Here is a 16,686-nt window from a genome sequence, read left to right on the forward strand (position 1 = left end):
CTTGTCCTCTTCCTGTAAATAATAATGAGAAGAAACAATATCCTGTTTAAGTGTTATATATATATAGATATATATATATATGGACTTCTGCTCTTAACAGAAAAACTAAACAAAAAAAGAGTTATTGCAAATGGTGGCTATGTACTTTTTAACCCAGTGCGAATAAGAAATTGATTGGGGATATTCCATTATTAATTAAACCTTGTGACACCGTGAGGTCGTCAATGGCAGGTCGCGCGATCCTGCCGATGACAAACCACAGATGCCAATGCTGTATGATCCATCACTCCTACGTGTTGGTTTACATGAACTGATAAAGACGTTATGGCAGGATAATGTGGCAGGATCTACATCATTGTCTTTCATCAGATTTCTTTAAACAAACGAAGTATTTGATATAGTCGTCTGTGAGACGTATCATTATGCTGCCAGACTCACATGTATGCAGTATTTGTGTATGCAAATTTGTTTGTATTTACTGTAAACATGATAAATATTTTACCCAACACCCATACTATCTGTCTATTAATTTTTACAGCTAATTTCCAATTGTAAATGTAATCCTTGTATTTATCAAAAAAATAAATTTCACATGCTTTTTTGACCAAAAATGTGTTTCATACCAATTTTCCCCAATTTCTTGGTAAAGTTACTGATCATACATTCATGTAAGTTAAAATTCAATATTTCATAATTATATACTTGTAGATGAGACCATATCCCACCTGTTTTGGTGTAAAATGATCACTATCAAAACATTGTGTACAATTGTGTGCAACCTAAAAAGTCCTAGGGGGGTCATTTGCATGGAATGTCTATGGCATCTTTAGGTAGTCCCACATCTAAAAACTACCAATGTTTGACTTTGAACCACTAAATAATGCAAATGGTAGCCCAATTTGGCTACAAAGTTATGAATTGAACAGTGACACTGTGTGGCACATTAAAAAAATAATGTCCCCAGTTTGGTATTATTTTGTGTTGATGGTATGTACCAAAACAAACCATTGTAAACATACTGGCATATACATAATGGCAGTAGATTCAAATCTTCATTCAACGCACATATCTTTCAACACTGACAGGACACACTATTGGACTTACTTCAACTAATCAGGTAACAAATTTAGAGCTCTACTATAGATCTGATGATTGATTTTTGTAGTGATCTCTGATGCAAAAAAAAAAATTCTTTTTGTGTTAAAACTGTCCTTGTCTTTCTATATATAGTTTGAAAAAAATTGTAACTTTCCTGAGAAAACTAAGCAAATGCTGACTAAAAAAAATGATTTGCAAAAGATTAGAGTTATAAATTTGCAGAGAAAGAACACTGGGCTCTAACTTAGTTTACTGCATGACAGCAGGGTTTTTTTTTTTTGTTTTGTTTATTTATGTTATTTTTCCTGTTTTCTTGTTTATTTGCTGTTTGTTTCTAACATGGTTCATGGGCTCCCTGCGGTTCAACAAACATCTCCTTTGCATATGAAAAGTAATCTTGTTCTGACTGGTAATGTAGTTGGTTATCACGGTTTTTAATGCATACCACATCTTAATTGCACATATCCACTGTAGTGTAGCTAATAGAAGGGGTGGCTAAAATAATTCTAGGGTTTCATTTGGTGGGTCTTAACATTTCAAGAGGAGCTACACAATTAGTTTAACAGTAAATTTGCGTTCATTTCCAAACTGTACAACTGGAAATTTATTGATATTTCAAGTGATAAAATTAAAATGAGTGAATAAAATCAACTTGGATTTTTTTCCTATATCATGATTACTATTTTTTTTTAAAATTGACCTACCTGCCCAATATGTTGGGTTTAGTTGCCCGTTGAGCATTTTTGTTTTTGCCATAAAGGAATATATTTGCTTATCAAATACCTAGTTAACTTGCTAATGTTATGAACCCATATTTACTTAGTACGCAAATACATACTAAATTAAATGTTAAAATCTGAGTAGTTTCGATTAATGTCAGCAGCAATGCATTACTCATTACCGGTAAACACAAAAAGAAAAGAAAAATAATTGTCCTTACCAGCATTTGTCTTGAAAGTATGATATTTGGGCTGTCCATTATTGGTTTTATTAGAAGCACCAAGATCCCCAACTGCAATAAAGGTAAAGTAATTATAATTGCATTATTGACTAGAATTTCACATGTATTCTGCAGGTGGTAATTTCAAAACTTCCCCAAAGTATTATAGCTAAGGTACATATTTCTACTACCACTTATTAAAGTCAAGAAGTCATTGGGCCAATTGTTTTGATAGTTGGTGAGGACATCACTTATGGTTTCTAGTTGATCACATTACATGTATGGGATATGGGTTAAAAAATAAGATTTTTGTTACAAAAAGATCAACTGATCTTGCTTACACTTGCTGTTGATATTTCTAGTGAATGTGAAAAACCAAAATATATTAGGTCTTGAAATATGCTTTTGGGGTTAGAAGTCTCAAATAAAAATTACCTGGGCATATTAAGCTGAAATATTTTGAAGGTATGTTCATGTGGTTTGGATATGAAGAAAAATGGTGATACACTGGCCTATCTGGTATAAAAATTAGCATAATACATTTTTCTAAAAATCAAAACTCAAAAACTACTAGACCGATTAAACTAAAATTCAGTGAGGGTATGTTTTAGGAATGTGAACGTTGTGATGAGTGATATTCACATTCTGTCTAAAATTTGCATTTCTGTCTAAAGTCTGAAATGTAAACTGTGGTGGGTTTGTTCTCTTGGGTGTGGATATGAAGACTTATCATATGTCTATGTCAATATCTCCCCATTACATGATATGGGAAATTAAAAGTCATTACATTCACATTATATGTCACCGGGAAGTGTCTCCTTAGTGAATAAGATATGGCGCTACCAAATGTAAAGAAACAAAATGGGGATCAATGTGCACAATTGATGTCACTATAAATTATTGCAAAAAATAAGATATGTTCCAGAACTGCTGTAGTAGTATAGAATGGATAATACAGACATGTATGAGCAGAATTTTTCCATGTTCCCTTAAATGTGGAAATTATTGTAAAATTGTGAATTTAAGGATAAGCTTTAAATTTTCAGAAATATTGCAACATATCAGTAAATTCAATTGTGCATTGAGGTAATTTGTCATATTGTGTATAAACTATAACCCAAACACTGAGTATGCAATACAAATATATGGAGTTATACAATGGATAAGATGGTGGTTAGCACTAGATTTCACATGCTGAAGTCATTTGGTAAAATAAGATAGGCGGTTATTGATAAATCTATGTAGACAATAAGTGTCATCTGTGTGTGAGAAGGATGCAGGTAAACTGGACTTAAGTATGTAGTGGTGATGTTATCAAAGCTGAAGTACCTGTACTTACCATCAACTTTGCCTATTGAATCACACATAGTTTGAGCTGAGACTCTGGTGGCTGAAACGAAATTCAATGTAAATTATTCTATTGGTCATAATAACACAAACAAATGTACATCATATACATACACTCCAGTACATATGTGCAACATTCAACATATATATACAAACAACAGAATTGTTACAACCAAGCAATGCATCAATATGGATAGTATAGAGCCTGGCTTTCATGATCAAGTTAAACTAAGTTACAGGTAAGTTATTCCTTAGTGTTCACATCTGTGTTATTGTGTGATTCCATGAATCAAGAATATATTAGTCTTGTATATACAAGAATAACGGTCAAATCTTACATACAGTAAGATATGTGATGATTATATATGCAAAGTAAAATAACAGAAATCCAGAGTCATGTATATATGTTCCTACCTGGTACTGCTGAGGAATTGTGGTCTAGATCACTTTGGAAGGAGCTCCCTCCTGAAATGAAATGATACATAGAAAAGGTTTGGTTTAGAATGTTTTGAGATGTCATTCATGGTTGTTTATTCATAAAGTGTGCACTTTTCACATTTTATGACCCAAATTTCAAACCTGTGGTGTAATGTTTATTTGAGCAACATTCTCACGAGACATCATAAGTAACATCTCTACCAAATATTAAAGCAATCTGTGTAAGTTGTTCTCACACACACACACACACACACACACACACACACACACACACACACACACATGTTTCCATGATACTGTAAAACACATTGAACCTGTCAAAAAAAGGAAAATTGTCCTCACCCAATATCATTGGCATTTCTCAATTGAAATTGTTCACACACACACACACACACACACACACACACACACACACACACACACACACACACACACACACACACACACACACACACACACACACACACAGATGTTTCTATGATACATACCGGTATAACACTGAACTGAAGTTCATCATATTTATTCAGAATGTAATGAAATGTTATACTCATGGCACAGATCAACAGGTTACACACATGGCACAATCAAAAGAGGTAAAATATCCTTCCCTTGTGTACCTAGTGACAATATACACATTAAAATTTCTCCCTATGGTCATTTTAACCAAAAGGGGAAATATACATATACATGTACCTAGTGACAATATACACATTAAAATTTCTCCCTATGGTCATTTTAACCATAAGGGGAAATATACATATACATGTACCTAGTGACAATATACACATTAAAATTTCTCCCTATGGTCACTTTCACCATAAGGGGAAATATACATACACATGTACCTAGTGAAAATATACACATTAATATTTCTCCCTATGGTCACTTTCACCATAAGGGGAAATATACATACACATGTACCTAGTGAAAATATACACATTAATATTTCTCCCTATGGTCACTTTCACCATAAGGGGAAATATACATACACATGTACCTAGTGAAAATATACACATTAATATTTCTCCCTATGGTCATTTAAACCATAAGGGGAAATATACATATACATGTACCTAGCGACAATATACACATTAAAATTTCTCCCTATGGTCACTTTCACTATAAGGGGAAATATACATATACCTAGTGAAAATATACACATTAATATTTCTCCCTATGGTCATTTTAACCAAAAGGGGAAATATACATATACATGTACCTAGTGAAAATATACACATTAATATTTCTCCCTATGGGCACATGTACTATAAGGGGAAATATACATGTACATGTACCTAGTGACAATATACACATTAATATTTCTCCCTATGGTCATTTAAACCATAAGGGGAAATATACATATACATGTACCTAGTGAGAATATACACATTAAAATATCTCCCTATGGTCACTTTCACTATAAGGGGAAATATACATATACATGTACCTAGTGACAATATACACATTAAAATTTCTCCCTATGGTCACTTGTACTATAAGGGGAAATATACATGTACCTAGTGACAATATACACATTTTAATATTTCTCCCTATGGTCATTTTAACCAAAAGGGGAAATATACATATACATGTACCTAGTGAAAATATACACATTAATATTTCTCCCTATGGTCATTTAAACCATAAGGGGAAATATACATATACATGTACCTAGTGACAATATACACATTAAAATTTCTCCCTATGGTCACTTTCACTATAAGGGGAAATATACATATACATGTACCTAGTGAAAATATACACATTAATATTTCTCCCTATGGTCATCTAAACCATAAGGGGAAATATACATATACATGTACCTAGTGAAAATATACACATTAATAGTTCTCCCTATGGTCATTTAAACCATAAGGGGAAATATACATATACATGTACCTAGTGAAAATATACACATTAATATTTCTCCCTATGGTCATTTAAACCATAAGGGGAAATATACATATACATGTACCTAGTGAAAATATACACATTAATATTTCTCCCTATGGTCACTTTCACTATAAGGGGAAATATACATATACATGTACCTAGTGAAAATATACACATTAAAAGTTCACAGCAAGGTCAAAATGGCAGCTTCGAACGATGTCGTCTGCCAACCTCAAGAGAAGAGAGCAAGATTTTCATGAGGTATATTATAAAACACATATTGCCTGGCCTATATTTGGCCTATAGCACCCGTTTATTACCCCCTCGTGACTGTGAGTTACCAGAATTACATGCTATTTCCTGAGGCCTTCGGCCTCAGGAAATAGCATGTGATTCTGGTAACTCACAGTCCCCCGGGTGTAATAAACAGGTGCTATAGCCCTCATGGCCAGGCAATATGTGTTCAATATACATATACCTAGTGACAATATCCACATTAATATTTCCCTCTATGGTCACTTTCACCATAAGGGGAAATATACATACACATGTACCTAGTGAAAATATACACATTAATATTTCTCCCTATGGTAACTCTCACCATAAGGGGAAATATACATACACATGTACCTAGTGAAAATATACATATTAATATTTCTCCCTATGGTCATTTAAACCATAAGGGGAAATATACATATACATGTACCTAGCGACAATATACACATTAAAATTTCTCCCTATGGTCACTTTCACTATAAGGGGAAATATACATATACCTAGTGAAAATATACACATTAATATTTCTCCCTATGGTCATTTTAACCAAAAGGGGAAATATACATATACATGTACCTAGTGAAAATATACACATTAATATTTCTCCCTATGGGCACATGTACTATAAGGGGAAATATACATGTACATGTACCTAGTGACAATATACACATTAATATTTCTCCCTATGGTCATTTAAACCATAAGGGGAAATATACATATACATGTACCTAGTGAGAATATACACATTAAAATATCTCCCTATGGTCACTTTCACTATAAGGGGAAATATACATATACATGTACCTAGTGACAATATACACATTAAAATTTCTCCCTATGGTCACTTGTACTATAAGGGGAAATATACATATACATGTACCTAGTGACAATATACACATTTTAATATTTCTCCCTATGGTCACTTTCACTATAAGGGGAAATATACATATACATGTACCCAGTGACAATATACACATTTTAATATTTCTCCCTATGGTCATTTTAACCAAAAGGGGAAATATACATATACATGTACCTAGTGAAAATATACACATTAATATTTCTCCCTATGGTCATTTAAACCATAAGGGGAAATATACATATACATGTACCTAGTGACAATATACACATTAAAATTTCTCCCTATGGTCACTTTCACTATAAGGGGAAATATACATATACATGTACCTAGTGAAAATATACACATTAATATTTCTCCCTATGGTCATTTAAACCATAAGGGGAAATATACATATACATGTACCTAGTGAAAATATACACATTAATATTTCTCCCTATGGTCATTTAAACCATAAGGGGAAATATACATATACATGTACCTAGTGAAAATATACACATTAATATTTCTCCCTATGGTCACTTTCACTATAAGGGGAAATATACATATACATGTACCTAGTGAAAATATACACATTAAAAGTTCACAGCAAGGTCAAAATGGCAGCTTCGAACGATGTCGTCTGCCAACCTCAAGAGAAGAGAGCAAGATTTTCATGAGGTATATTATAAAACACATATTGCCTGGCCTATATTTGGCCTATAGCACCCGTTTATTACCCCCTCGTGACTGTGAGTTACCAGAATTACATGCTATTTCCTGAGGCCTTCGGCCTCAGGAAATAGCATGTGATTCTGGTAACTCACAGTCCCCCGGGTGTAATAAACAGGTGCTATAGCCCTCATGGCCAGGCAATATGTGTTCAATATACATATACCTAGTGACAATATCCACATTAATATTTCCCTCTATGGTCACTTTCACCATAAGGGGAAATGATACATACATGTATACCTAGTGACAATATACACATTAAAATTTCTCCCTAAGGTCACTTTTACTATAAGGAGAAATATACATATACCTAGCGACAACAAATACATATAAATTTCCTCCTATGGTCACATTTCCTGACTTGAGTTTGTGCTCATTGATTGCCAAAAGTTTTCACTCGTCACTATATTGGGAATAGAAATTATATGTTTATGGCAACTTAAACCTTTTTCTGCTATCAGAGGTAGTATATTACTCGATAGTGAGATATTTTCGGCTACCATTAATTTTGCTATTTAGGATACAGGAGATTGCACCAACCTGTTTTTGCTCCCATGGCAAATTCTTCACACCATAATCACAGAGAATTTCTTCTCCTTCTTCAATATCTTTAATTGTGAAGAGGCAAAGCACTGGTGATCCATCCAATTTAAGTAATTTCATTTTGGAATTTGGTACCCCATGATTTACCAAACGCCCCATACATGAGTTTGGTTCTTCTAGCTGTAGCATCGATACTGTAAAAAAGAACACATATATCAGATTCTCATCTTGCAACATGGTTTTTGTCAAGGGAAGTCATGTCTTACTAACTTACTCAAATTTCTGGATGAAACGACACAATATGTAGATGTTATATACTTAGACTTTGCAAAGGCTTTCAACAAAGTATCCCATGTCAGATTAATTAACAAAATGGAAAACCATGGTATAACTGGTCCTGTCCTTCAGTGGGTCAAGGCATGGCTAACTGATCGTCAGCGAGTTGTCATAAATGGAACTTCATCAGCATGGAAAGCAGTCATAAGGGACTGGTCAGTTTCTTCAGCCTGGGGGGGGGGAGGGGGTGGATTGGGAGGGGGGTCGGTCACCCTGTTTTTGACTTTTTATACAATGGCGTACCATGTATAGCTTTGTCTGAAATGTGGTACATGTAAATATTTGTTCTTCTCCCTGTTTCTTACATAAATTCTTTAATATTAATTATTAGTTCAAGCATAACTATAAATATACATATACATGTATTACCTAGCTACCACACTAGTTACAGAACATGTCAAATTGAACTTGAAGGTTTCGTAATGACCGATAATCTTCATAGATAGTTTATAAAAGAAGTTATTAGTTAATCTAAAATGTTCCCTACTCATCACTATGAACTTGTCAGAAGCACAGTCGCTTGTAAACTGTTATTCCTTTCCTAAATGGTGTTATTCTTGTCTATGACGGTCCTAATACAGAACAATGACATTATTATAGGGATTGGCGATATTCTTATAAAATTGGTAGCGATGTCATAAATACAACACAAGTTGGGAAACCAAGCTTGGCCAAGCCATTACCAAAACGGTGACATCCGATTTTCATCGATCCAAAAGTATTGCCAAAACACCAAATGTAACCAAAACATAACCACCCATGCCACACTTGCATATCACTGGACCAACCTGATCACTAATGTGCAACAACATCGATCTAAAATACGTTTACGATCGCGTTTCCGAAACAATACCCTCATAGTTGAAAAATACCGCGGAATCAGGTTGACCTGTCATGTTAATGAGGTGGTGCAACGTCACTACGTTAATATAGCATGATATATTCATTCATGATGAAGAGAACTATGGCTAAACATGTCTTACAGTGCGGTTTTTTTTGACGTGGGAGCGTGATATGGTAACTGTACTGTAATCAATAATGTGTCATCCACTATGTACCCGTGTTTGGCATGATGCAGTACTTTTCCAGACACAACAATGGCAACAAAAATGTGACATTTCTAAGTTTATACGTTGATTACAACATGACAGGACATACATTATCATATGCATCAAATTGAAAGCAATCAGACTACGCATTTTTTTTATTCATTACACATATACTCTTAATAAGCTACATTTCCAAACATTTGCAATGTCCCATATTTGTTCAATAACCACCATCTCCAATCCACCACAACAAAACACAAGAAAGACTACAAAAATAAGACATCTTTGATAGCAAGAGAGGGAGTGCCCCCTTCTCTTCAGTATCGACCTGAGAGGATGTCAGTAGAAGCTCCAGGGGTATTTTCCCTGAGGTTTCAGAGGTAATTTAATGAAGTATTATGTAAAGAAAATCAGTTTCTTTAATTTTCTATATACCTTTTTTGAAAGCTGTATTTTTTTCCATGTAGCCTCCCAAAAGATGGTGTTTGTGAATGCAGTATTACCAATAAAGATAAATATGTTTATTGTGTTAATGTAGCAGAGATAAATTGTGTTAGAATTCATAGTGGTTACTAGTTGATGCAGCATTATAGAAACTTCTTTCATCTTTCCTTTCTTTTTCCTTTAGCAGGCTAACATTTTATCCATTTTTGGCAATCAATGAGCACAAACTCAAGTCAGGAAATGTGACCATGGGGGAAATTCATATGTATATATTTTCACTAGGTATATGTACAACTATGGAATGTAGAGAGTTGCGGTTGCTTGCATGAAGTGAGCTTCAAGCAAGGACAATTTAGGTAAAGACCAATCTGATTAAAATCCGATGTGGTGAAAGTGGCTAGATGTCCTTATTTACCTCTATTCATCGTGTTGTGACTTTGTTTTGTTCGCAGTGATTGAACAAAACAAACGTCACAACACGATGAATAGAGGTAAATAAGGACATCTAGCCGCTTTCACCACATCGGATTTTAATCAGATTGACCACACACGTTTGTACAGTCACACAATGTTTCGACCAGAATTGAAGTCATCTTCTTGCTAATCAGAGGATGTATGATCATAGCAAAGATGTCAGAATTACATGTACCAAGCGAAGACAACAGTACTTGATTTGGTATAGCATGTTTACAGGAGGCATCGTCTACCCTTGCAAGTCGATGGGAAAGCCAAAGTCAATTATTTACATGTCAGACAAACAGTTGAGTTTTAAATAATGATAAATCGATCACATGTCGAGTATTTTTTTTCAACTCTCCCAACTTTTGAGCGTAAATTTACATGAACTATTTTTCGAGGGATGACTTCATTTTGTAAAAGTAGTGCTACTTGTGCGCCTGTTGGATAACAAAATAAATCATTCGAAGTACATGAATAGATACAATAATAAAACCATTTCAATACTGATTTCAGTGATCAACAAATAACATGTTGTATGTAGCTTGAATTATAATAAGATGAAGTTGTTGTTGTTGTTGTTGTTGTTTACGAAATTGTATCTAATATTATACTTCATAATGGTATGAGCCTCTGGTATGAGCCACACTGCCCCAGTTGATCATTATCACATGCAGTGTCCTAATCAGTAAACAGAGTCGTTGGATGTTGGATCCCATGGTGTTTATACTTTGAAAAGTTACCGACACTGATTATATTGTTTGTCTTTGCTTGAAACTTGTCTCATTCTTCATTGCCACAAGCAAGCAACCTCAACGCTGTTATTTCCAGAGTATATTTCTCCTTATAGTACAAGTGACCATAGGGAGAAATTTTAATGTGTACATGTATATTGTCACTAGGTATAATATGTATATTTCCCCTTACAGTGAAAGTGACCATAGGGAGAAATTTTAATGTGTATATTGTCACTAGATATATGTATATTTCCCCTTATAGCAAAAGTGACCATAGGGAGAAATTCTTCTGACAAACCATAGGAATTATTCACAAAAGAGTATTGCAGCCTGCCAGCTGAAAATGCAAGACTATCTGCTGACTGGATCTATCTGATGTCAGCACACCATGATTTTTGTTTTCTTAATACTTTGCTGTGTACCAAAAATTATTTTAACATGACCCTTCCCCCATTCTCCATTTGTAAAAAGTAACCCTCCTCTTTGTCCTATTTTGTAAAACATGACAATTGCATATACTGAAGGTTAACCAATCTTCCCATTATATGTATACATACAAATTAAAAGATTTTGACTCTGTATTAGAAAGCAATATTTGTACATGTAAATTTACCTCCCGTTATTGGCAAGATATTTTGTTCCATTTTATATAAGAGACAGGATTTATGGTTAAATGAAAACGGTCCTATCATCGAACTACAATCAGCCTTTAAGAAATAGCGAAGTGCAATAGATAATATATTTATTCTTAATACTATTATTACAGATTATTTAGCTAAACCCAAAGGACGAATGTTTTGTGCGTAAGTCGATTTTGAAAAAGCCTTTGATAGGGTACAACACTATCTACTCTTCTATAAGTTATTCAAATCTGGTATGAAGGGAAATTACTTTCGTACTTTAATGTCAATGTATAGCAATGTTCAAGCTTGTGTTCGAACACCTCATGGTTTGACTAACTTCTTTCATTGTAATTGTGGCTTAAACAGGGGTCTGTTATATCCCCACTTTTATTTTGCTTTTTTGTAAATGACATCGAAAGAGAACTACAAACCGAAAAATCTGCCGGAGTCTATATTGCTGGCCTAAATTTGTGGCTATTACTATTTGTAGACGATCTGGTCTTAATGAGTGATACCGTCGTTGGGCTGCAAAGATTATTAAATAAATTGTCCATGTATTGTAAACGTTGGCTCCTAAATGTAAATCATGCCAAAACTAAAATTATTGTATTTAACAAGGTGGGATAATTAAGAAAACTGAGAAATGGTTCTTAGATGGGCACAAACTTGACGTTGTCCCTTTTTATAAATACCTCGGAATCATTATGTCGAGTAGCGGCAAATGGTATTTAGCTCAGAAAACCCTTGCACTTCAAGCCAGCAAAGCTATGTTTACTGTTCAAAACCAACTGGCTAAACTTGGAGACATACCAGTCAATGCCGCGCTTAAAGTTTTTGATGGAAAAATATCACAGATACTCAACTAAGCAGCAGAGATTTGGGGTTTTCATAAAGAAACTGACATTGAACGTGTCCATAGTAAATTTCTACGTTACATATTGGGTTTAAATCGACATACGCCAAACTGTGCTTCCCTTCCTGAAACCGGTCGTTTACAATTAATTGTTACCAGACAAATCAAAATAATCAAGTATTGGTTTAAGTTGTTAAATTTGAAACCAGACTGCATCCTGTCTCTATGCTATAAGTATCAGTACGGAACGGCTGAAAATGATGTAAATTGTTGGGCCCTTGACGTCAAACACTTGTTATGTTGTTTTGGTTTTAGTGAAGTATGACAGACACAGGGTGTTGGAAATGAAAATAGTTTTATCAATATATTCAAGGACAGGTGCAAGGATATCAATAGTCAACTAATACACAGTGAAATGTTAGAAACCTCTAAACTAGACATGTATTGTAATTTCAAATCTTTATTGACCTATCATATGAGATTTACCTAGACGTAGTGGACAAAAAAGTGTTCCGCTATGCACTCTGTCGCCTTCGTACGTCATCTCATCAGCTACAAATTGAAAACTGTAGATGGGAAAGAACAAAACCCCCTAGAAGTGATCGAGTGTGTCCTTTCTGTCAAAATGGAACAATTGAAGATGAATATCATTTTTGTCTGGTCTGTCCTACATATGATGACATACAAAGGAAGTACATTCCAGATTATTTCTTCGACCCACCTGCTCTACAAAATGTATTTAAGTTCTTAATACTATTATCAACAAAACATGAACATTTAATTAGACAACTCTCATGTTATGTTCACTTTGCTTTTCAGAAAAGAGCTGAAATGATTGAAAAATCTGGATGACGGTAAACAACTGTACAACTTTTGGTTTATAAAGTTTTGTACATAAAGGCCGGTGGCCTAATATTATACGAATAAAACATTTATTCATTCATACAAATTAAAGGATTATGACTCTGTATTAGAAAGCAATATTTGTACATGTAAAGTGACAAACAGTGAAAGACTAGCTAGTTACCTTTCTCTTATAACCACACACAATCTAGTTAGTATCTAAAACATGCTTTCCATGTTGTGCATACTCTGCCTGATCTGGTCACTTGTAAAAGTTCCTGATATCATTGTCATCATCATCATCATCGTCATCACCTTCACCTTCAGTATTGCCATTATCAGTGTCACTCATCTGACTCACTGGTACTACTTAATTAAGTCAGTACAAGTCTCACTGTCCGTGTTCTCTATTACATTCAAAACTAAATCACCACCACCACCACCACCACCACCACCACCACCACCATCAGCATCTACATCAGTATATGGTACGTCTCAATACTTCTTTTGCTGGCACTCATTAGAAGTTGATGTTTGTGTTGGAGTTGGCATGGAGGTACCTTGTTAATATTGGCTTAACGCTCTGTGCATACTATTCCTTTTACCTCCATGGAGTTGGCAATCCAGTTATACCTTTGTTGTTGTTGTTATTTAATATTAACACGTGTTCTTCTGATGGCGAGCCCTGTGACCTGGCAAACTTATGCTGTTCACGAAGAATTCTGTCCAACTCTTCCTTCGAGTCTATTGTCTCACAGATACTATCAACTTTGTCATAACCAAGATATATCGGGACATCCATAACTTTATCTAAATTGTGCATTCGACGTTCGACATGTCGCGACACCATGTCTGATAGCAGGAGGGACGAAAAGCTTCAAAAGTTCAAGCGTCACTCGACTCTGAACTCCAGTATGGCACAAACAAATCACCAACAAACTAACAGAGTCAACAACAAAGGTCACTCTGCGAGCGATATTCTTATAAAATCGGTAGCGATGTCATTTCCACAGTCACACACACAACACAGTGTGTGACTGTGGAAATGACATCGCTACCGATTTTATAAGAATATCGCCAATCCCTATAATAACATCATTGTTCTGTATTAGGACCGTCATAGACAAGAATAAAACCATTTAGCGGTGAACGAACTTACGCATATCGTAAGTACAGTACTAGCAGTAGTAGTAAGAAAACCGTCTAGAAACGGGACAACTACCGATTACCAGATTTAACGATTTCGATATTACCGTATCACTTTCTTCTAACGATGTCTTTAGACCTTAAAAAGTACAAAGATTCCCCCCCCCCCCACATTTTGGAGAAAACTGATACTCAATCAATGAATTGTACGGTGTACGCCGGCGTACAGTTTGACGTTGTACTGAACGATAACAGCTGATAACAATTTGACGATTACCTATTGCGCTGACATTGATCATACCTAGTATTCAACCGAAATAGCTATAAACATCATTTGATTCAAAAATTAAACTAGAATTTTGAGGGAATGCTATTGATTTTCGAACAAATGCAAAATTCAACACCAAAATTTATTTACGGACGATACGATGGCGGCCAATGTACAACATATTATAATGTTGTTCAGGCCCCGGGGTCCAGACGATCGGGATTTCTTTTTTCAATCGTTCTCAAATCGAACAAGACTTTATTTCTGAGTGACAAGTATTTTCGACTTACAGCTCATAAACAAATCCAGTGAAAAAATGTAAAAAACTTTATACTTTCAACAATTTTGTAAGTATACCGCGCAACTTAATTTTAAAACTTCGGACACCCGGCCCACCTGCCCCCTTGCACTGTGCCCGCCATGTTGGATACGATACGAAACTCAGGTTTTAGACGCATCATAAATATATGTGACCGAAATAAAAGTTAAATTGTTTTAATCAAGATTAAATTATATTCATTGGGCTTTGAAGGAAAAAATGTCCAAGATGCAAGGCTTCAAAACAAAGATATGCTTTATACTGTACAACTACTAGTACAAGGGGGCATCCAGTTTACAAGTTTCATTTTGAAGCGACGGACATTTTCTCAATCGATCTAGAATTAAATAACTTCATTTCTGCCAGAATATTTTCGTCACACAGCCAAACCATATACTTTTGTTTTGATAGTATTGGGGTTTGTATTTCAAAAAGAGGTTACGAAATATTGGCTTTGAAACAGTAAAATACTACATTACGAAGAATGAGGCAGTGGTGTTCAACAATGTCCGACCGACTGCAGACATGATTTGACTTCTGACTGAATAATCTTTTTAGCTTAGAACTATCATAATAAACTATCAAATTTCTCCAAAAAAGGGGAATTATACTTACAATTTTGGAATGATACTTACTGAAAAAGTTCTTCACTCAATCACTGTGGTCAGCCGAGCTCTGCACTCCACCACGGACTGAATCTGACGCGACAACTGTAAGTCACGTGACAATTTACGTTCGATGTAGCAAACAGAAGTTTTCAGCGCATTGTCAAATATATAACTTCTGAGGAGCAATTTTAGAAGGGCCCAATCACTATATATTTTGGTTTTTGGGCGTAAAAATTAACAATAATCCTCGAGACTTGGCGAATATGTCCGTTTGAGTCTCGGTAACATGTATGTGGAGAGATAATACAGATATTATATGAAAATTAAGATTTAAATTTAAAAAACCCTCACTTCCCCCCATGGTTGACTTTTTATGCATCGAACATATAAACTGTCGATTTTGGAGTCCCTGATATCACCAATTTAAATCAGTTCCTGTGGTTGAAACCTGATATATGAGATTGTATTATCATTCCCTGTTGTGTCAATCTTTAACACTTCAAGAGGCACATCGGAAAGTATTGAATCATAATCTCAAAACGTTAAGGGGAAACAAAATTTTCTCCCTAAAGATGATTTCCCCCTATGGTAGATTTTTTCCGCATGTATATTCCCCCTAATCCTCAGATAGGTACATATATATATATATATATATATATATATATATATATATATATATATATATATATATATATATATATATATATAAGAGGTAAGTCATAAACTGAAGGAAAAGTGCTCAATACTGAGAAGTAGAGCTGTATTTACACAAAGTACACAAGTTATGGTACGGAGGCCGTTACGATCTTCAGACGACTAAATAACGGAAATTCAAGTGATAGAATTCGAACTCACAGAAGAACTGGTACCCGGATGTGATGCGCGTTGTTGAGTGA

At 34.7% G+C, this 16,686-nt stretch overlaps 1 long non-coding RNA gene across 2 annotated transcripts; it reads right to left on the bottom strand.

The window, feature by feature from the left end:
• Positions 1-3,833: 3,833 nt before the first annotated feature.
• LOC144450300 (uncharacterized) lies at positions 3,834-16,066 on the bottom strand. Of its 2 annotated transcripts, none has more exons than XR_013482220.1 (3): positions 15,818-16,066; positions 8,106-8,302; positions 3,834-3,850 (listed from the first exon to the last, which is right to left on the bottom strand). It is a non-coding gene; the product is annotated as an uncharacterized LOC144450300 (long non-coding RNA). The 2 variants fall into 2 exon arrangements; XR_013482219.1 differs by lacking the exon at positions 3,834-3,850 and adding an exon at positions 4,377-4,440.
• Between the last annotated feature and the right edge of the window lie 620 nt (positions 16,067-16,686).

Source organism: Glandiceps talaboti, chromosome 19, assembly GCF_964340395.1.
Source record: "Glandiceps talaboti chromosome 19, keGlaTala1.1, whole genome shotgun sequence".
Classification (NCBI taxonomy): domain Eukaryota; kingdom Metazoa; phylum Hemichordata; class Enteropneusta; family Spengelidae; genus Glandiceps; species Glandiceps talaboti.